Source organism: Aulonocara sp. 'chitande type north' Nkhata Bay, linkage group LG17, assembly GCF_057382095.1.
Source record: "Aulonocara sp. 'chitande type north' Nkhata Bay isolate Kocher_YH1m ecotype deep benthic linkage group LG17, A_spYH_male_GT1.1, whole genome shotgun sequence".
In the NCBI taxonomy this organism is placed as follows: Eukaryota; Metazoa; Chordata; class Actinopteri; order Cichliformes; family Cichlidae; genus Aulonocara; species Aulonocara sp. 'chitande type north' Nkhata Bay.
The window spans coordinates 24,452,853-24,470,726 of record NC_141360.1 but is presented as its reverse complement, the minus strand read 5'-3'; the positions used below and the strand labels follow the sequence as shown (position 1 = coordinate 24,470,726).

At 37.9% G+C, this 17,874-nt stretch overlaps 1 protein-coding gene and 1 long non-coding RNA gene across 3 annotated transcripts in view; one reads left to right on the top strand and one right to left on the bottom strand.

Moving 5' to 3' along the window:
- Positions 1 to 17,874, top strand: part of tmcc3 (transmembrane and coiled-coil domain family 3) — a 231,490-nt gene that overhangs the window by 146,540 nt on the left and 67,076 nt on the right. The gene's annotated exons all lie outside the window — the stretch shown is intronic.
- Positions 6,618 to 14,418, bottom strand: LOC147310118 (uncharacterized). Its single transcript, XR_015125854.1, has 5 exons — positions 14,195 to 14,418; positions 12,587 to 12,618; positions 11,428 to 11,454; positions 9,159 to 9,189; positions 6,618 to 7,617 (listed from the first exon to the last, which is right to left on the bottom strand). It is a non-coding gene; the product is annotated as an uncharacterized LOC147310118 (long non-coding RNA).

The following is a 17,874-nucleotide window of genomic DNA, read 5'->3' as shown; positions in this document are numbered from 1 at the left end:
AAATCTCTGTCGCACTGAGAAAGCTCATCTGTCTTTTCTTTGACTCTAATCCTGTTCAGCATCTCTGCAAAGGCCACATCATCTTTCTGACGCATGATCTCGGTTAGAGTGATCATCTGAAAATGTTCCTGCCATAGGTCAATCTGTTCTGGATCGTAAACACAGAGAGGTTTAGACTGTCGCACTGGTGGCAGCTGGTAAAAATCTCCAACAGCTAAAACTGACATTCCACCAAAAGGTCTCTGAGTGCCTTTGATTTGTTTCAGTCTTGCATCCACATAGGCAAAAAGGGGTTTTGAAACCATTGAAATCTCATCAATAACAATAATTTCAGCATTCATCAGCTCAGATCTGACTTCATCCAGTTGGTTACCAAGTCCTTGAATGGGTGGTTTCAGACTCCTGGGTAGTTTCAGTAGAGAATGTAACGTAGAGCCACTGATAGAAAAAGCTGCTGTACCGGTAAATGAAGTCAGTAAAACAGTTGGATTTGATATGTCAGCTTCTTCTGCATTAGCAGGCAGTCTGCTCAGGATCTTTGATGCTTCAGAATGAATACACTTAATCAGATGTGACTTTCCAGTTCCTGCACCACCGTTGATATAGAAGAAAAATGGATCTGGGTTCAAACCACAAATTCGCTGAATACACCAGTCTCTTATGGCATAGAACACGCAGGCCTGCTTCTGGTTCAGATTCTGATACATTACACGTACCACGGCTGGATCTACTGCAGGTTGTTCTCTGACGGCTCTGATCTTTGTTACAGCATCAGACTGACGACTGTAGTCGGGAACATTCTCCTGTTCGTTCTCATCATCAGAATGTCTCTCAGGAAGATTCTCATCACATTGCAGCCTCACAACTTCAGATTCAGGAGCAAGATTACACCATTCATCAATCACAACATCCCTATTTTGTTCAAACTCTTCCAGTGCACTCTCAATATCCTCAGAGTTCTTCTCATACTTGTCTTTATTTCTTTTCACAACCCTTTTCACAGACTCACTGTGGTCTGAACATGGAAGTCGTACAAAACCTGAGTTGTAGAAGGACTGATAGGTTTGGAACCCTTGTGGTTTCAGTTCCTGCTCTGATCTGTGTGGAAGGTAAAGTCTCAACAGTCGACCATAATATTGCTCAGGATCTTTTTCCTGTGAACAGTGGTAATACCTGATTATAGCTGGTTTATCATTCTTTCGCCTTTGTACAAATCCAAGCTGGTTTAGAAGAGGAAGCACATCTTTTCCTTCATTTGGACCACTCACCAACCTGCACAAGGCAGCAAAATCAGCCAGTGACATTTCCTCATATTCTGGGGTCTCAGGTCTGCATTTGTATTTATCACTCAAACTTGTCATCCAAATATTACAACTGTCGTGTGTTGTGCTTTCCAGGAAGCTCATGGGGCGACTCATTTTTACTGGGTTATCATCTGTTGGTACAAATACAACACTGCGGGAACATTTTTTCATTTTTAGGCCACAGACTCGAGTCACACACTCCTGTGCGCTGATTTCTCTCTTTTTTGAGTAAGCTTGCATCACAGCTCTCATTTCATCACATTCATTGACGGTGTTCTTATCAGAGTTGTCAATAACTGTCTTCAGGTATTCAGAGAGGCCAGATTCTTTCTTTGTTATATATTTACAGAGGTATTCTATACATGAATAGGCATTCAAAATGAATGAGACATCTAAATTAGAGTTCCAGGCTTCAAGCAGGTCTGGGTTGTAATTGTTGATCCAACACTCATTTGGGTCACGTTTCAGAATCAGAGCTGTTTTCTTGTTTATGTCTTGGAGGCATTGTTCATACTCATTCATTGTTAAGTTGCATCGTGACAGAATCTGCTCTATGGTGAGGGAAGCAGCTTCAGGTTCCTTCAGCAGGTTCAACAAAGGTCTGAGTTTGGCTTTTGCAGCTTCAGTGTCTGAATCCTCATCCTGTCTCACAATCATTGTTCTTGTGGCTGGTGGTTTGGGAAACCCAAATCTACAACCAGAGTTCACACTCTTAAAGCATGTCTTTGTGTGGTTTTTGCTGTGCTTTTGTAGCTCAGTGACTTTTTTGTGCAGTTCAGGTTGTTTTTCTGGATCAGGGAGTTGAGCTGAGATGTATCTGTCCACAAAGTCACAGACAGTTTGGTCATCATCCACATCTGCTTCTACCTTTTCTCGAATCCACAGCAACATGTGTATATGTGGACTACCTCTGTGCTGGAACTCAACTCTGTAAAAGTAATCAATGATCTCACCAAGGGGCTGTGCAGGAGAAAAAAGCAAATCTCTGAACAAAGCCTCAACACGTTTATCAAACATTCGCATGGTGGTTACTGGATTTGATCTTAGAATTTCACACTTTTCTGACCAGTCCAGGGCTTCAAAATCAACCTCTTCACCTTGCTGTCTCTTTATTGCTTGAATCACTTCAGGCCATCTCATCTCAGCAGCAGAGAAAGTGACAAAGAACTGAGGTGTTCCTATTTGGCGAACCATGCTGAATAGATCTCTGGTAGTTTTCTGCCAGTAAGCTGGAGTTCCTCTGAGTGGCTGCATAAATCTGATTGCATCTTTATTTCTTACCAGCTTCTCTACTTCTGTCTTACTTTGTAACATTCCTGATGTGATTTTGCGTCCATCTTTCGTCATAGTTTTACCTTTCCTTAGCTGTATTGTCATGCTGGAATTAGCCAAGTGTATTTCAGTGACAAACTGTGAGAAAAACAGGTAATTTGTGTCTTTAGCAAATCTTGCATCAATGTTGAAAAGCCTTGACTTGAAGTAAGCACTCGGTGTGAGCTTGAGACGTCTCTTTTCATCCAGTGTATTCTGACCAGTAGGAAACTGCACAGGAAATGCCATGGCTTCCAAATGAGGAGTTCTGAAGAAGCTAACAGGATTGTTTCTTTCTGCAGGAGCCACACAATATGTGTTATCAGTGAAACAGAGAATCTCTTCTGAAATGTCAACAGGCTGCAGACAACTTTCTAGAGCAAAACCTCCATTGTTCAAATCACTTTCTGGTTCATCTGGATTTTGTTCCTCTGGTTGTTCATCACAGGATTGCATATTAATATCTTGGTCACTTTGAGACTCACTTTCACACAAAAGGGCATCTTTTTCATAGTTGTCAATTTCCATTAAATCTGCTTCATTATAATCATCACTTGCCATGCTGGCTTCATCACTGCTGTCATCATCAGGTAACGTTGGATCACAAAGCAATGCATCATCTCTGATAATAATATCTGTGTACTGTGGATGAATTTGTTTCAGTTTACGCAGAGCTTGAATGAGTTTAGACCAGGTGACAGTCTGGAACAGCTGATGGCCTTTGTAGCACAGTCGTCTTTTCAATTTCACCCTCATGATCTGTGATTGGCTTCTGATCCTCGGTAAACTGTCAACTGTTTGTTGGACTTCAGATGGTACACACACCACATTACCACATATGAGTCTCTGTCTCCCCTTTGGAAGAGGAATAATCTTAGCAAATGGTATGCATTTGGCAATCAGATGTCTCTCCAGAATGTTGAGATCACAAAGTTCAGCTGGAATATCCTGCAGTTCTAAACCATTAACAGCAGCAAGCCTGGGCATGCATCCACTTTTGAGGGAACTGTGACACGTGTGACAGATATACTCTTTTTTTCTCTCAACAGGAAAGCTGCAGTGATCATGACATGCTTCATCACACACATGAACATATTTACCAGTTAGACACTGATGAGCTACAGTCTGGTGTTTTGAGTAATTTTGTCTTTTGCAGATTTTCACCTGATTAGGAAAAGAAGCTTTTAGACAAACAGTACAAACATAAGATGGTGCTGACTTAATGTTTGATCTGAAACGAGATATGGCCTCATTCATTAAAGTGTTCTCTGGATGACTCTGTAAAGTCTCAGCTGGTCGATGCATCTGGCGATATTTCCGTTTTATATTCATTGCACATCTGATATTATGCATCTGTCTGAAAGAAAAACTGTTCCAATATTTTACTCTCATTCGTTCTCTCATATTGTCCTTGTGTTGTTGCTGAAATTGTTTCTCTTCTCCATACCGCTTAGTCATGTAAAATCGTTTTTTCTTTTTAAATTCTTCGCTTTCTTTATATAGGTTATATACATATGACCTCATGTAAGCTTTATGTTTTTCTCTGAATCCAGCACAAGTTCTGTATATTCTTCTTATACGCTCCTTCTGCTTATCTCTGAATATGGGAGACTCTCTATATGTTCTTGTTACACGTTCCTTCTGCTTTTCTCTGAATATGGGAGACTCTCTATATGTTCTTGTTACACGTTCCTTCTGCTTTTCTCTGAATATGGGAGACTCTCTATATGTTCTTGTTACACGTTCCTTCTGCTTATCTCTGAATATGGAAGACTCTCTATATTTTCTTGTTATACGTTCCTTCTGCTTATCTCTGAATATGGGAGACTCTCTATATGTTCTTGTTACACGTTCCTTCTGCTTATCTCTGAATATGGAAGACTCTCTATATTTTCTTGTTATACGTTCCTTCTGCTTATCTCTGAATATGGGAGACTCTCTATATGTTCTTGTTACACGTTCCTTCTGCTTATCTCTGAATAGGGGATTGTCTTTATATGTCCTTATGACACGTTCTCTTTTTCTATCTCTAATTTCAGCACTTTCTCTATACATCTTTCTCAAATGTTCTTTCTTTTTCTCCTTATAGGTAGCATTTAATTTATACAGTTCATTTCTGTACAGAATCCTTTTCTGTCTGTGATCAGGATCATCAGACTTCCGAGCTGAGTTTTTTTTCTTTGTCTTGAAGCTTTCATCAAACCTGTACATCTGCCTTTCTTTCGTCTTCTGATTTTCCTTTCTCTGTGGTAGCTTTTGTTGGGTCAATAATCTTCTCCTCATTTTTTGCCTTTCATGTTTACTATATTTCAGCAGTTTATCTGAGAGTTCCTCTGTTATCTTAGTTGAACTGGAGGCACTGTTTGAATCATTCTGAGGAATAGAATCTGGTGTTACCTGAGTTTCTCTCACAGAGGATGCAGAGGTTTCCTTTTCAAAATAATCAGAAGGATGATGGTTTTTTCTGGGAGCAGCTGTCTCATTTGAAGAAACAACTCTGGATGACATTACTTCACTGGTTAAATCTTTGGTCACAGGTTTCCGTGTCTGCTCAGTGTATATTTCAGAGTTTAATTCATGAACACGTTCATTTAAAGCTGGTGCTGGTGCACTTGTAGCTGTTTGTCTGTATTCGGTGGTTTGATTAGCATCTCTTTGGTCAGCAGCGTTTTCACTGTGAAACTCGATGGGCTGTAGCTCATAAGTGCAGCTTGGTGCGATGCTAAACATTCTGTACAAACGTTTGATCCTGTCAATCATGTCATTAAGACGTGTGAATTTCAACATAACTGCAGTTCCACCACTTACACTTAGCGACAATGGCATACCAGTAGACTTACGTGGGTGAGGGTCAAAATATGCATATTCACCTGAATTCAGCCTGCTAACAGCGATGACTGTTCCTCCCATGACTAGCAAAGCATAGCGAACGTCTGAAGCCAAACACTGTAATCCCTGTTCAAGGCTCGGAAAGTGATCTGTACCATCAAATGTGCCGTAATGAGCAAACTGAGACATGTCGACTTGATACTCGTGTGTGCGGCTGATGACCACTGAGGGAAGTTCATCGCAGGCTAGAAACACACTGTTCACAAACCTCAGTCTGGCATCTGAATAGACAGCATGGCCTTTGTCCAACACACGGTTTAGATCTGCTCTGGTAATAAATTCATCCTCATGTAAGAATGACAGGAAAACCAAGCTGTTAGCCATGCATTGCTGATTCCGGTACTTTCCATACCTAGGAGCGGCCTGGCTTCGGGAAGCACAGACGCTACTCACTCGTGGACTTTCACTGTTTGTAACCTGTACATGAGACTGTCCTGGAGCTTGTCCATCATGCTGTTTGTGTACAGTTAGCTGGGGTTCAGTCTGGATTACCTGCATAACTTCAGGCTCTGGGACAGACACTGAGGGAACACTTCTCTTTACCACATCTGCATAAGATACTTTGGCTGTCTCTCCATCATGCTGTTTGTGTACAGTTAGCTGGGGTTCAGTCTGGATTACCTGCATAACTTCAGACTCTGGTACAGACACTGAGGGAACACCTTTCTTTACCACATCTGCATAAGACACTGTGGCTGTCTGAACACTGCTCTGCACTTCTGTGCTGGGAAAAGCTGAAACAGACACCTTTACCTGCTCACTGCTCTGAGAAACATTCACCTGTTCTTTCTGCTTTTGCCATCTAAGCTTCTGGGACTGCGACCTTTGACCTTTTCTTGGCATTTTGCTGAAGTACAATCTGGAGCTTATATGTGGTTATACACAAATATAAACAAAACTGAACCTTGAAACACAGAAAAACGTACAACTCCTCAAGTTACTGTTAAATCTCAGAAATGTACTATTATACTGTAAAATGTTTTTATGAATATATGAATAGATGTTAAAAAGCTGATTTGTACTCCAAATTCAAAATAAAGGAAATTCAAAGTTCTCTGGAAACAATTTGGTCCGTTTTATTGTAGCTCTTAGAAACTGTATAATTTTACTTATATTTTTTTTTAACCAGACTGGTAAATAATTACAACTTCTATAAAATGATATGCAGAATAAATCTCAACAATCAACAGGCTATAATAAAAGTCTTAGCTCTTAGGGGAGTTTATGTAAATCTTTCAGATATCTAAAATTGAAATCAAATATATGGAGCTGTGGTGGTGTGGTGATAAGATGACAGGTGATGAGGATTCTTCAGCTGGATTTTCTGCAGCAGTCAGGAAACAGGAAGTCTGGGTCCTCAGGTACTTCTCGATGACAATACTAACTGAATACTTACACTGAGTAACAAAATGGGTTTGTCCTTAAATAATAGTACTATAAACTTGCAGTCAAATGTTATAGCCAATGAAACAGACTAACAGACTGGATCTAATTTATTATTTATCTGAATGTATGTATTACAAAATAACCAGATTATCTTATTACAAGTAAACTTATAAAGAGGTGATATTTTATACAATTGATCAAAGTAAGCCAAACTAGAAGTGTTAATTCCAAAGTGTAATGCAAAATTAAAATGACAAATGTAGGGCTGTGTAAGTAGTTTCTACTATAAGTTCCACTGTACTGTAATTCTACTACTGTATATTCAACTTGTAATTTCCAGCAAAATGACTGAATGTGAGAGAGCTTAATGACAGGAAAGAAAGAGCAGTGAGAGCAGAGATCTCTCAGAATTCTGTAACAGATAGATCAAGTTCTGGTAACTTGGATTTCTGAAAATTGGATTCTGAAAGGATTCTCAAAACTTGGATTCTCAAATTAGATAGAGCAGTAGAGATAGAGGGATACAAGATGGAATGGCTTTCAAATTAGATAGAGCGGTAGAGATAGAGGGATACAAGATAGAATGGCTTTCAAATTAGATAGAGCAGTAGAGATAGAGGGATACAAGATAGAATGGCTTTCAAATTAGATAGAGTTGGGAGAGTGATAGGATAGACAGAATTGCTTATAATGATAGAGAGAGAGAGGATCTTCTGCAGCAGGTCACCTGTAAGACACAAAAGGCCTGGAATTAGTCGTATTTCCAATATGCTTGGATTTACCATATTCTTCAGACTATATGGCACACCTAAAACCCTGTCATTTTCTCAAAAACATACAATGTGCCTAGTGTATCGATTCTGGTTATGCTTACTGACCTAGAACGGGATTTCTGTGGTACACAGCGCTCAAAATTCTGTCAAATATTTTAGTAATACTTTGGTAAGCTACAAAGCTGCGCTGCTTGATGTATTGTCAGAGCATTATGGCTACCATAGTCAGGACCCTCGTAGAGTAATTTGTACGGTGCTTCAACATAACATTATGGTGTGTGTACAAGGACCTGGCACGTGCTAAGAGACATGCTTATGAAGCAGATTTCAACCTGATCAACCCATGAAGAGTTTGATGGATTTGTAGATGAGGAATGAACTGAAAAAGTGAGTGTATTGGTCTGTATTTTATGTGTTACAACTGAACAGTGTTGAGAGTTGTTGTGAATGACTTGAATAAAGTTTGACTTATCTGACTGTTTGTTTGGCTTAATCTGCCTTAAAAACAGAATTGTTTATTGACGTTATGCCTTATAATTTCAAAAATACAGTACATGTAGGGCTTTAAATACTAAAGACTTCTACAGTAAATTATTGGAGTGAACAGAATGACAATGTTTAACAAATGATGGTGGAACTGTTATAAGGACATTTTTACGTTCTATTAAAACAATAAACTAAGTCTATAAACTCAAACCAAGACGTGCTGCTACAGTAACTTACTGTAAATATTATATGGTCCAAATAAACCCGCACACTGAGGTTACAGCAGAGTTTCAGGCCTCCTGCTTTAAATACTTTATATCCATTAAACTCAAAATTATTTATTGACTGGCCAAAAAGAACACAAACCTTCTCACATTTGCCTAAAAACATCTTGATGATCAGCAAGAGCTGTGAAATGATTTCACAACACTATTTTGGACCTTAATTAAGACAATTGAAATTCAAACAGCAGTCGCTTTCTAAAATATCGGATTTGTGCCGTTCACACTGTCATACCATGATACCATCACTGATACCAACATGACAAAAAAATCTGATTTGATGCGCTTTCGCCTGCAGTGTGAACTGCACTCAGGCCAGTCACTCAGGAAAAATACTTCTAGCGTTTTGACTTCATGCTAATTCATAAGTGGAATGAGAGAGACAATAAAAATCGATAGCTGTGGTGCTCTTAAGTGTTTAAGGTACCACCTATACTCACACTTAAATCCACAAACATAAGGAGAAATCAAACAACTGCATAAAGATGTCTCTGACATTTAACTATGTTTGGACTTGATAAGCCATCAAAAATTAAAATCAGACATTAATGGGCTATTAAACTTCATTGACATTTTCTGGGGCAGTCAGTGGTCCTGTGTGGGGGCTTTGCTGCTACAGATTCTAAATCCTGACTATTTGTCTTTGCCCATGAGTGAATGGCAAGATAACACAAATACCCAAACTACTGTAAGTAAATTACTAAACATTACCATTACTGTCTACTTACCAGCAAAGGCAAAGCCAAAGAGCTGTTCACTCTGTGTAACAAAAGACAAAGAACAAAAATACAGGCTCAGACAACTCCAATCGGCATTAGACAACAACAACTCTCCTCTGTTTTCTTTTTCCGCACCCTAATAAAGATGATCATCTTCATAAAAGGTAATATGTAGTTTTATCCATTTGCAATAAGCCACACAAGTTTCTGAGTCATGTAATGCTCCAAAATTTAGGTTCAGTTACATAAGAGAGTAGAGATCGTAACCAATGATTTGCTTCACCTACTACTACACACTTTATCAAATGGTGATGTCACAATTTAAAAGTAGGCAACAATCACAAATGATAGCTTGTATGGAATGTTTGTAGGCTTTGACATTTGAGGTGGCCTGCATTCAAATTCTATTAACACAATAAAAAAAAAAAACACTCTATAAACTTACACCAAGACGTGCTGCTACAGTAACTTACTGTAAATATTATATGGTCCAACAAAACCAACACACTGAGGTTAGAGCAGACAGTTTCAAGCCACTCTGTATGTATTTTGGCAAAATGAGAAATTTGGAGACAGCTAGTTTCTACACAGCAGTTTCTACATATTTCAGTCACATTTGGGGCATGTTTGATACACAGCAATAAGCACTACACTAAATCTATGATAAACTTATCATAGCTGATATTAAGGCCTAATTAGCAAAATTTAGTATGATGGTAATTTCTTTGTAGATCATTTCATGATAAAAAGAACAGAAGTGAGTGCTGTATCTGAGCTGTTGCATGTAAGATCTTTGCTGGACATTCCCACATTTCTTAAACAAACAAACATGACTTTCAGACAGTTCATCTTTTGTAAATTAAGCCAGGATTATTTTCAAAAAAACAGCCTTGATAAAAATATCAGGCCACTATAAAATGTCTTATGTTTATGTTTTCATCCCACCTATACTTTGCAAGTCATTATGACAAATTACAAAAAGCAGTTTTTAGGCAGTGATTTAAGGGAAGAAGCTTTTGAAATCCACAATGCCCTACCACCAGTGGTCTCAAACTCTGGTCCTTAAGGCCTGGTGTCCAGAAACTTTTCTATGTGTCCCTGTTGCAACACACCTGAATAACATTAGTAGGTCATTAGCAAAACTCTACAGAACCTGACTGCATGCTGAGGTGGTAATTCAGCCATTTGATTCATGTTATAGCAGCTCATGAGTGAATGAACATGATGCAATGAAAGTACTTTTAGAAGTACATTTTTCCAAACACTTAATTACTTAAATTTGAGTAGTCTTAGGGGATGCCACTTCAGCACACAGTCAAATTCTATACTCTCACTAATGACCTACAAATGTTATTCAGGTGTTTTGTAACAGGGACACGTGGAAAAGCTTCAGGACACCGGCCCTTGAAGAGTGGAGTTTGAGACCCCTGCCCTATGTGAATATTTAATCGTCCCTAAACTGCCAGTCGTGAGCTGCTCTAATGTGAAACAAACACATATAGTTCTGTAAAAGTTTACAAAGAGATTTCTAAGGATTTGGAGACCCCAGAAAACAAAAACCCTCCCAGATATTGTAGCTGAACAGGCAAAAACAAGTTGCCTAATAATATCTCGATGATAACCAACAGCTGTGCTGACGAACTGCACTAAACTGAATCATCTATAGTGAGAGAAAAACACCAGCATTAAAGTCAAACATGGTGCTGTTACTGTGATGTCCCAGAGTTCCTTTACTACTTCAGGACCATCAACTCATCAGGTCCTGGGCTTAAGTTTAATCACACTTAGGATCTGAAGCACACAAGCAAGTCCAATTGAATGAATGAAACAAAACACTTGGTATAAACTAATCAGTCTGGACTTTAATGAAATTAAGATACGTGGTATGACTTGAAAACCCTATATTGGGCCTTAATTAAGACTTTTTTCTTTTCTTTTCTTGCCTGCCCTGTTTGGATCTAATTAAGACAATTCTGAAATTGTAGTGGACCAAAATCAACCAGTGATGTAAACCAGTCATTACCAGTTACTGTAAATGCTTGATGGTAATTGTTGCTATCAGGGCATCCACAGCTGGGTATTAGAGACCAACATGTTTTTACATTAGACCAGGTTGTTCTGGTTCAAAAATGAAATCATCACTTTAAAACTGCTTTTTGTATTTATCCAGGTCATCCTTGTTAGATGATTTGAAATGTGAAAAAAGCATAAACAAAATAAATCTGCAAAGAAGAAAGACCTTTCTCAGCACTGTACCGCAGACAAAACCTTTACTTACCAGACTTGCGACAGTTAGATCAGTCTCCTAGAGAAAGGAAACAACACATCAGATCACTGTTTAATGACTTAGACTGTTAAACCTCTTCACACACAATCCAATTTACTGTGACATGAAATAACTAGTAAAATCCTCAATTTCTTCAAGCCTTTATGAACTCACTGTAGTCTGAAGAGGACAAACTTCAGTTACAGAGTCTGACATGGCGATAACATGTGTAATAAAGGCATGCATACTACAGAAGTGAAAAGAAGAGGCACCAATATTTGTTGGTACAGATTATGGCTTTTTAGCTCCATCATTTTCTATCACAAGTCAGTGCTTAATAAAGTGTGGAAAAACCACAACTGTTAGAATCAACGGAAAACCTCATCAGGTTTTAGTTCTGATCTGAATATGTAAATCCTAAAATACATGTAAATTTTGACATGTCATAGTAACAACAGTAGCACACCATTTTTGCAATTAAAATTTCTTAAAAATTATAATAAAAAGTCCTTCCATTGTACCTGTTGGCAGGAATCTTTTTGTATTTTGCAATATTTCCCTTTTGTATAAAATTTTAAACACATTGTATCAAGCAAATTATTAAGAAACTAATTTAAACTTAGTGTACATAAATTACACACAGGCTTTAACATACACAACATTGCCTACTCACAACTCTGGTTCTCTTAGTCTTTTATTATTGCTTAAATGTTTAAATGCTTTTTTGTATTTATTCATATCATCCCTGTTAGATGATTTGAAACATGTGACAAAAAAGCATGAACAAAATAAATCTGCAAGGAAGAAAGACTTTTCCCAGCACTGTACCTCAGACAAAATGAACTCACTTTAGTCTAAAGAGGGCAAAATTTAATTGCAGAGTCTCAAATGGCCTTAACATGTGTAATAAAAACAATAATTACTACAGAAACGCTTTGATAAGCCTTTAAAATTAAAATTAGACATAAATGGCCTATTAAACTTCAGGGACATTTTTAGGGACACTCACAGGTCTAGTGGGGAGGCTTACTGCTTATAAAACCTAAATGTGTTTTTGCCCATGAGCAAATGGCAAGATATCACAAAAAGCCAAACTATTGTATGTAAATTGCTAAACATGTTACACAATCCCAGTTTCATATTGCTTCAGTTACAATCACTGTTTACTTACCAGCAAAGGCAAAACCAAGCTTCTATTTCACTCTGTGTAACAAAAGACAAAGAGCAAAAATACAGGATCAGAAAACTCAAATCAGCATCAATACTGCATCACTCTCTGTTGTCAAAAAGATTCACTAAACTTCTTTGTTTACTACAGCTGGAATACAAACAACAACTGTCCTCTGTTTTCTTTGGTCTACCTCTCAGTTAAGATTGCAAAACACTCATACATGAAAAACTGCACGATATATTTTTAAGGCTTTAATATTTGAGGTGGTCTGCATTCAAATTCTACTTCCTAAAATATTATTAACTGCACATAGTATCATAGTAAATATACTGTATTTTTAAAATAAATATCTATGTACCATACTAATAATAATATACTGCCATATTTTATTTATGTGAAGGTGGGCTGTTGTTTGTTTCATTAATTTTCCACAAAGTGAGAATTTAAACTGTGCAGCAGATTTAGGTTGGCACAAACAAGCCTTTGTTAAACAGTTCTTAAAAATTAAAGTCTTCTGTTTAGGAGTTCTTATTATTCTTGGGCTATGTCCACACGTACACAGGTACTTTTGAAAATGGAGATTTTTCTATGCGTTTGCGGTCACTGAAAACAGAGATTTCTAAAAACGCTTGCCAGGATATTTTTTGAAAACTCCATTTTTGCATTTATGTGTGGACATGGAAACGGAGAAAACGCAGCGCCTTTTTTGACGTCACACTGTGCGCCACGTTATTGTTTCGGTGAAATGCATTTCTACAATACTGTTACTGTTAATTGTTCTCTCTGCAGTGTTTAAATGCTTACACACACAGTTACTGTCCCCCCACAGATATGACTCGGTTCTGCTTCTATGCCCCATCTTTGTTTGCCATTTCCCACCGAGGTTTCTAGACTTCTGATTGGCCAACATTTCTACACGGTTAGGAATATAGCGCCACCTGCTGCTTTGGCATGTTCCTAGCAGTGTTCTCCTTCATTTCTGCATTTATGTGTGGACGGGATTGTTTTTTAAAACAGAAACGGAAAATCTCCGTTTTCAAAAATACCCGTGTATGTGGGGACATAGCCTATGTTTAATCCTCAGTTTCTCCCCCCCTCCTTTCTCTTAATTAATCCACAAGACCTGCACACACGCGACTCTTTTTCTCCCGTGTTCGGTCAGAGGCGGTAAAATGGCTCCTTTGATCTTGCCGACAGCTGACACTGAATCTAAGATGGCGGTTCGTTAAAAACTTTACAGCATAAAGAATGAGGCTGTTTTAACCAACTGATTTGTGAAGAGAACTAACTGCACCTTATGTAACAGACTGACAAACACACCAAATGTAATTAATAAAACAACACGATAACCGTGGTTCACAGTCAAATTTTCATTTCACACTGGGCTCAAAGGAGCGCTAGGCATTAGCATCGGGTTGTTAGCTCATCAAACACTCCTTTTACATACAAAAATGACAAAGTTTCACTAGGAAAAAGCAACCACTGTGTTACTCTAATATGAGTTCTACCTCGGTTGGCTTTATAAATCACTAAAAGAACTCGTTAAATTGCACAAACAGACTATAAACATTTAGGAGAGAAGAGGAGAAGCAGAGCAGCAGCACTCACCCAGAGCGGACTCAGCGAAGTGTGCGGAAAGGCGGATGTCCGGCAGTCAGGTAAAAGATGAGGCGTTCACAGTAGTAGGAAATTCCAGTATTACACACAATGGGCATTGTAAACATCAAAAATGTAGGTGATTTTAAATATTCTATACAATATTTATTTGCTAAAGAAAATACTCGCAGAACTTTAATTCTATAAGTTGAATAAATATTATTAGAAGGCTCTACTCCTGAACACCAACACCAAAGAGCTGAGTTCACCAGACCTGAAAAAAAAAACCCAACCAGTCCAGGACAGTCAGTCTGCAAAGATGTTTTAAAGACAAATATATACACACACACACATATATATATATATATATATATATATATATATATATGTATATATATATATATATATATATATATATATACATACATCTTTTTACACACGCAGCATATGGAACGCCAGGACTGCCATAATGAATTAATTAAATACACCATTAAATAATTAATTAAATGTGGCAATAATTAATTAAAATTGGAATTAATTAATTAAATAAATAGTTATGACACATGTAATTAATTAATTATTGACACATTTAATTAATTATTTATGTATTTCACATTTTAATTAATTATTGACACATGTAATTAATTAATTATTGACACATTTAATTAATTATTTATGTATTTCACATTTTAATTAATTATTTAATGATATATTTATTTATTTCATTTTGGCAGTCCTGACGCCTGGCTCTCGTCATGAAATAATTTTATCTGTCAGCCTCACCCATCAAACTCAGGGGGCGGGGTTAACGCTGCCCATGCAGCTTCTCTAACATTTGATTGGTTGCCGTGCAAAGTAAGTCAAAACAGGTCGATCCTAGAAAATCGATTGCTTGTGTAGACTTGGGGCAGCCAGTTATCCCAGAATGCAGATCAAATCACAAGCAGCAATGGTGGTGGTGTAGTTTTAAAATACCCCGTTTTTCTGTCACCAGCTACACTTTTAACAGTGTTTTAGCCGCGAATGTCGCGACGTATGTCTGGTCAGGTTGTCAACATAGAACATGTTTGCAAAAGTGCTCAGATGTTTTCAGAGATTTCACTAGCTCTGCTAACAGTTAGCATGCAGAGTGCACCGAAGGGGTTACGTTAACCGGTTTGTTTACATATTCCACTCTCCGTGTTCCACATGTTGCATTCGCAGATTCTCATTTTCACCGAACGATCGTCTCTTTCCGCCTGGTTTTGTGTCTCTGTGCTTCTGTAACATAAAGAACGAGCTGACATTTTTCTCACGAAACCAGCGATCAGCTCAACAGACCCTCAGTTTACCTGCATGCATCCTCCTCCTCATCTGTCAGCTGTTTAACACCTGCTGCTAATTCAAGAAACACGCCTACGTTACCTGGTGATAGTCACAGTTTAACTGGGCAGCCGGTGCTCGATATAACGCAATGTCAGCGCATTTTTCTGCACAAGATAAGGAAATATAGTATTTTCCCCGAGCGCAGAGCTGCTGGAGCTCGTTTCCTTACAGAGCACTTTATAGGCGAACAGCTTTATCAGCGGCTGATGTCCAATCACCGGCACACAGCTTTCAAACCTCAGCTGAGTTTTAGCTCTCAGTGGTTAAACGCTGGACTTCATTCACTCAGGTTCTGTCTGTCGGGTCACGTTTACTTCGCTGTTTTATTTACAACTGAGCAAATCGGTTTGGCTGAGGTTAAAGTTACGTTTCATAACTGCATAGTTTCACAGACGTTTAATGGTTCACTGGCACATGTGTTAGACTGAACTATCATCTAAATATTATCTGTTTTTTAATAGTTATTCAACTGTATTCTAAGCACCAGCTGTCTGTTAGAATGTGATTTTTTTTCTCTCTCTGTTGGCAGAGGTATAAAAATGCGCAGGAAAATCTGACATGCATGGCGAACTTCACCGACGATATTTAGGGAGGAATAAACACACATCAAACATAAATGAACCATTTGTCTGTCTCCATAATTGAGAGAATTTTCTCTTCTTATGTCAACACTCTCTCTCTTTTTTTTTTCTTTTTTTTTTGCTTTTTCGGTCATGTTATGTTTACCTGTCAAAGGCTTGTTACAAACTATGAAACACATTGTGCAGACTTCTGGATGTTAGAAGAAAACTAATACTGCTCATGAATGAGACTAAAGGCAGGAAGGTGTCCTTTAAAACTAAACATGTTAATAGGACCTCCCTGTTTATATCATAGTTTATGATATAGCACGTGTATTTCAGTAATAGCCTGCTGAGGCCACTATACGTGCTGGCCTCATATCAAATGTGAAGGCAGACTGAGTCTATGTTTGACGTTTTTTATATCTAATCTTCCTTTTCAAACATTTAAACAGCAGCGAGTCTGCAGCTGAGGGAATACAAACTCAAATTGTCGGAACAGGTTTGCTCGTTTCTTGGATTCATTTGGTGATTTATTAAATGTATAACTGTTATTCTAATCTGCTGCTGAGTCTCTTACACTTTTCTTTATGCTGTATATTTTCACGTCTCTGGAATAGTTGGCAGTTAGATAGTCAGCTGGGAAACTTTGTGTTAACTCATGGAGCTGAGGATATCGTGGATATGCTGACCTCGCTGCGTGGTGTACAGAGCGAGGTCAGCATGATTAATATTCACAATAAAAATATTAGCCGAACATCATGAAGTCTGTATGTGTTTCATAGTGTCGAACAACCTTTGTACAGTTAAAGCCAGCAGTTACTACATGACGGAAACACCAACGTTATCTCTTTTATGTGTTTATACACAGGTCACGCTGATTACTGAACAAAAACCCAAAGATCAGATGTTAAACAGATTTATTTGCTCTCTCTCCTCCTTAAACATGTTTTTAATGTTAGTTATAATTCAGAATTGGCGACTGAAACACGTAGGACACATAAGAACATCAGGAAATAAAACATCGATAAATATAACCTCAGTAAAAGAAGTCAGCGGGGGTTACTACAGCTGTGTACCGGGGCCTGCGCTTTGTCGGTGGGATTGCTTGCGAGGCGAGCGGGTCTATCCCACGCTTTGCCGTGAGACTGGGCAGACATCTCCGAAATCATCGAAGCACTTTTGCAAAGAGGCTGTATCTTGAAAAACCGACCAGACACATGAAGATTAAACCACTACATTCTCGGCTAAAAAAATATTAAAACGGTATTTGGTGACACACAAACAGGGTTTTTCAAAGCTCAGTTCTGTTAGCTTCCACATGCCGGTTGTTGTGTGCTAGAAACAATGGCCACCAGGCCAAAGCAATGGTTTTGACTCGATCAGCGTTAACCCCGCCCCCTGAGTTTGATGGGTGAGGCTGACAGATAAAATTATTTCATGATGAGAGCCAGGCGTCAGGACTGCCAAAATGAAATAAATAAATCATTAAATAATTAATGAAATGTGTCAATAATTAATTAAAATGTGAAATACATAAATAATTAATTAAATGTGTCAATAATTAATTAATTAAATGTGTCAATAATTAATTAAAATGTGAAATACATAAATAATTAATTAAATGTGTCAATAATTAATTAATTACATGTGTCATAACTATTTATTTAATTAATTAATTCCAATTTTAATTAATTATTGCCACATTTAATTAATTATTTAATGGTGTATTTAATTAATTCATTATGGCAGTCCTGGCGTTCCATA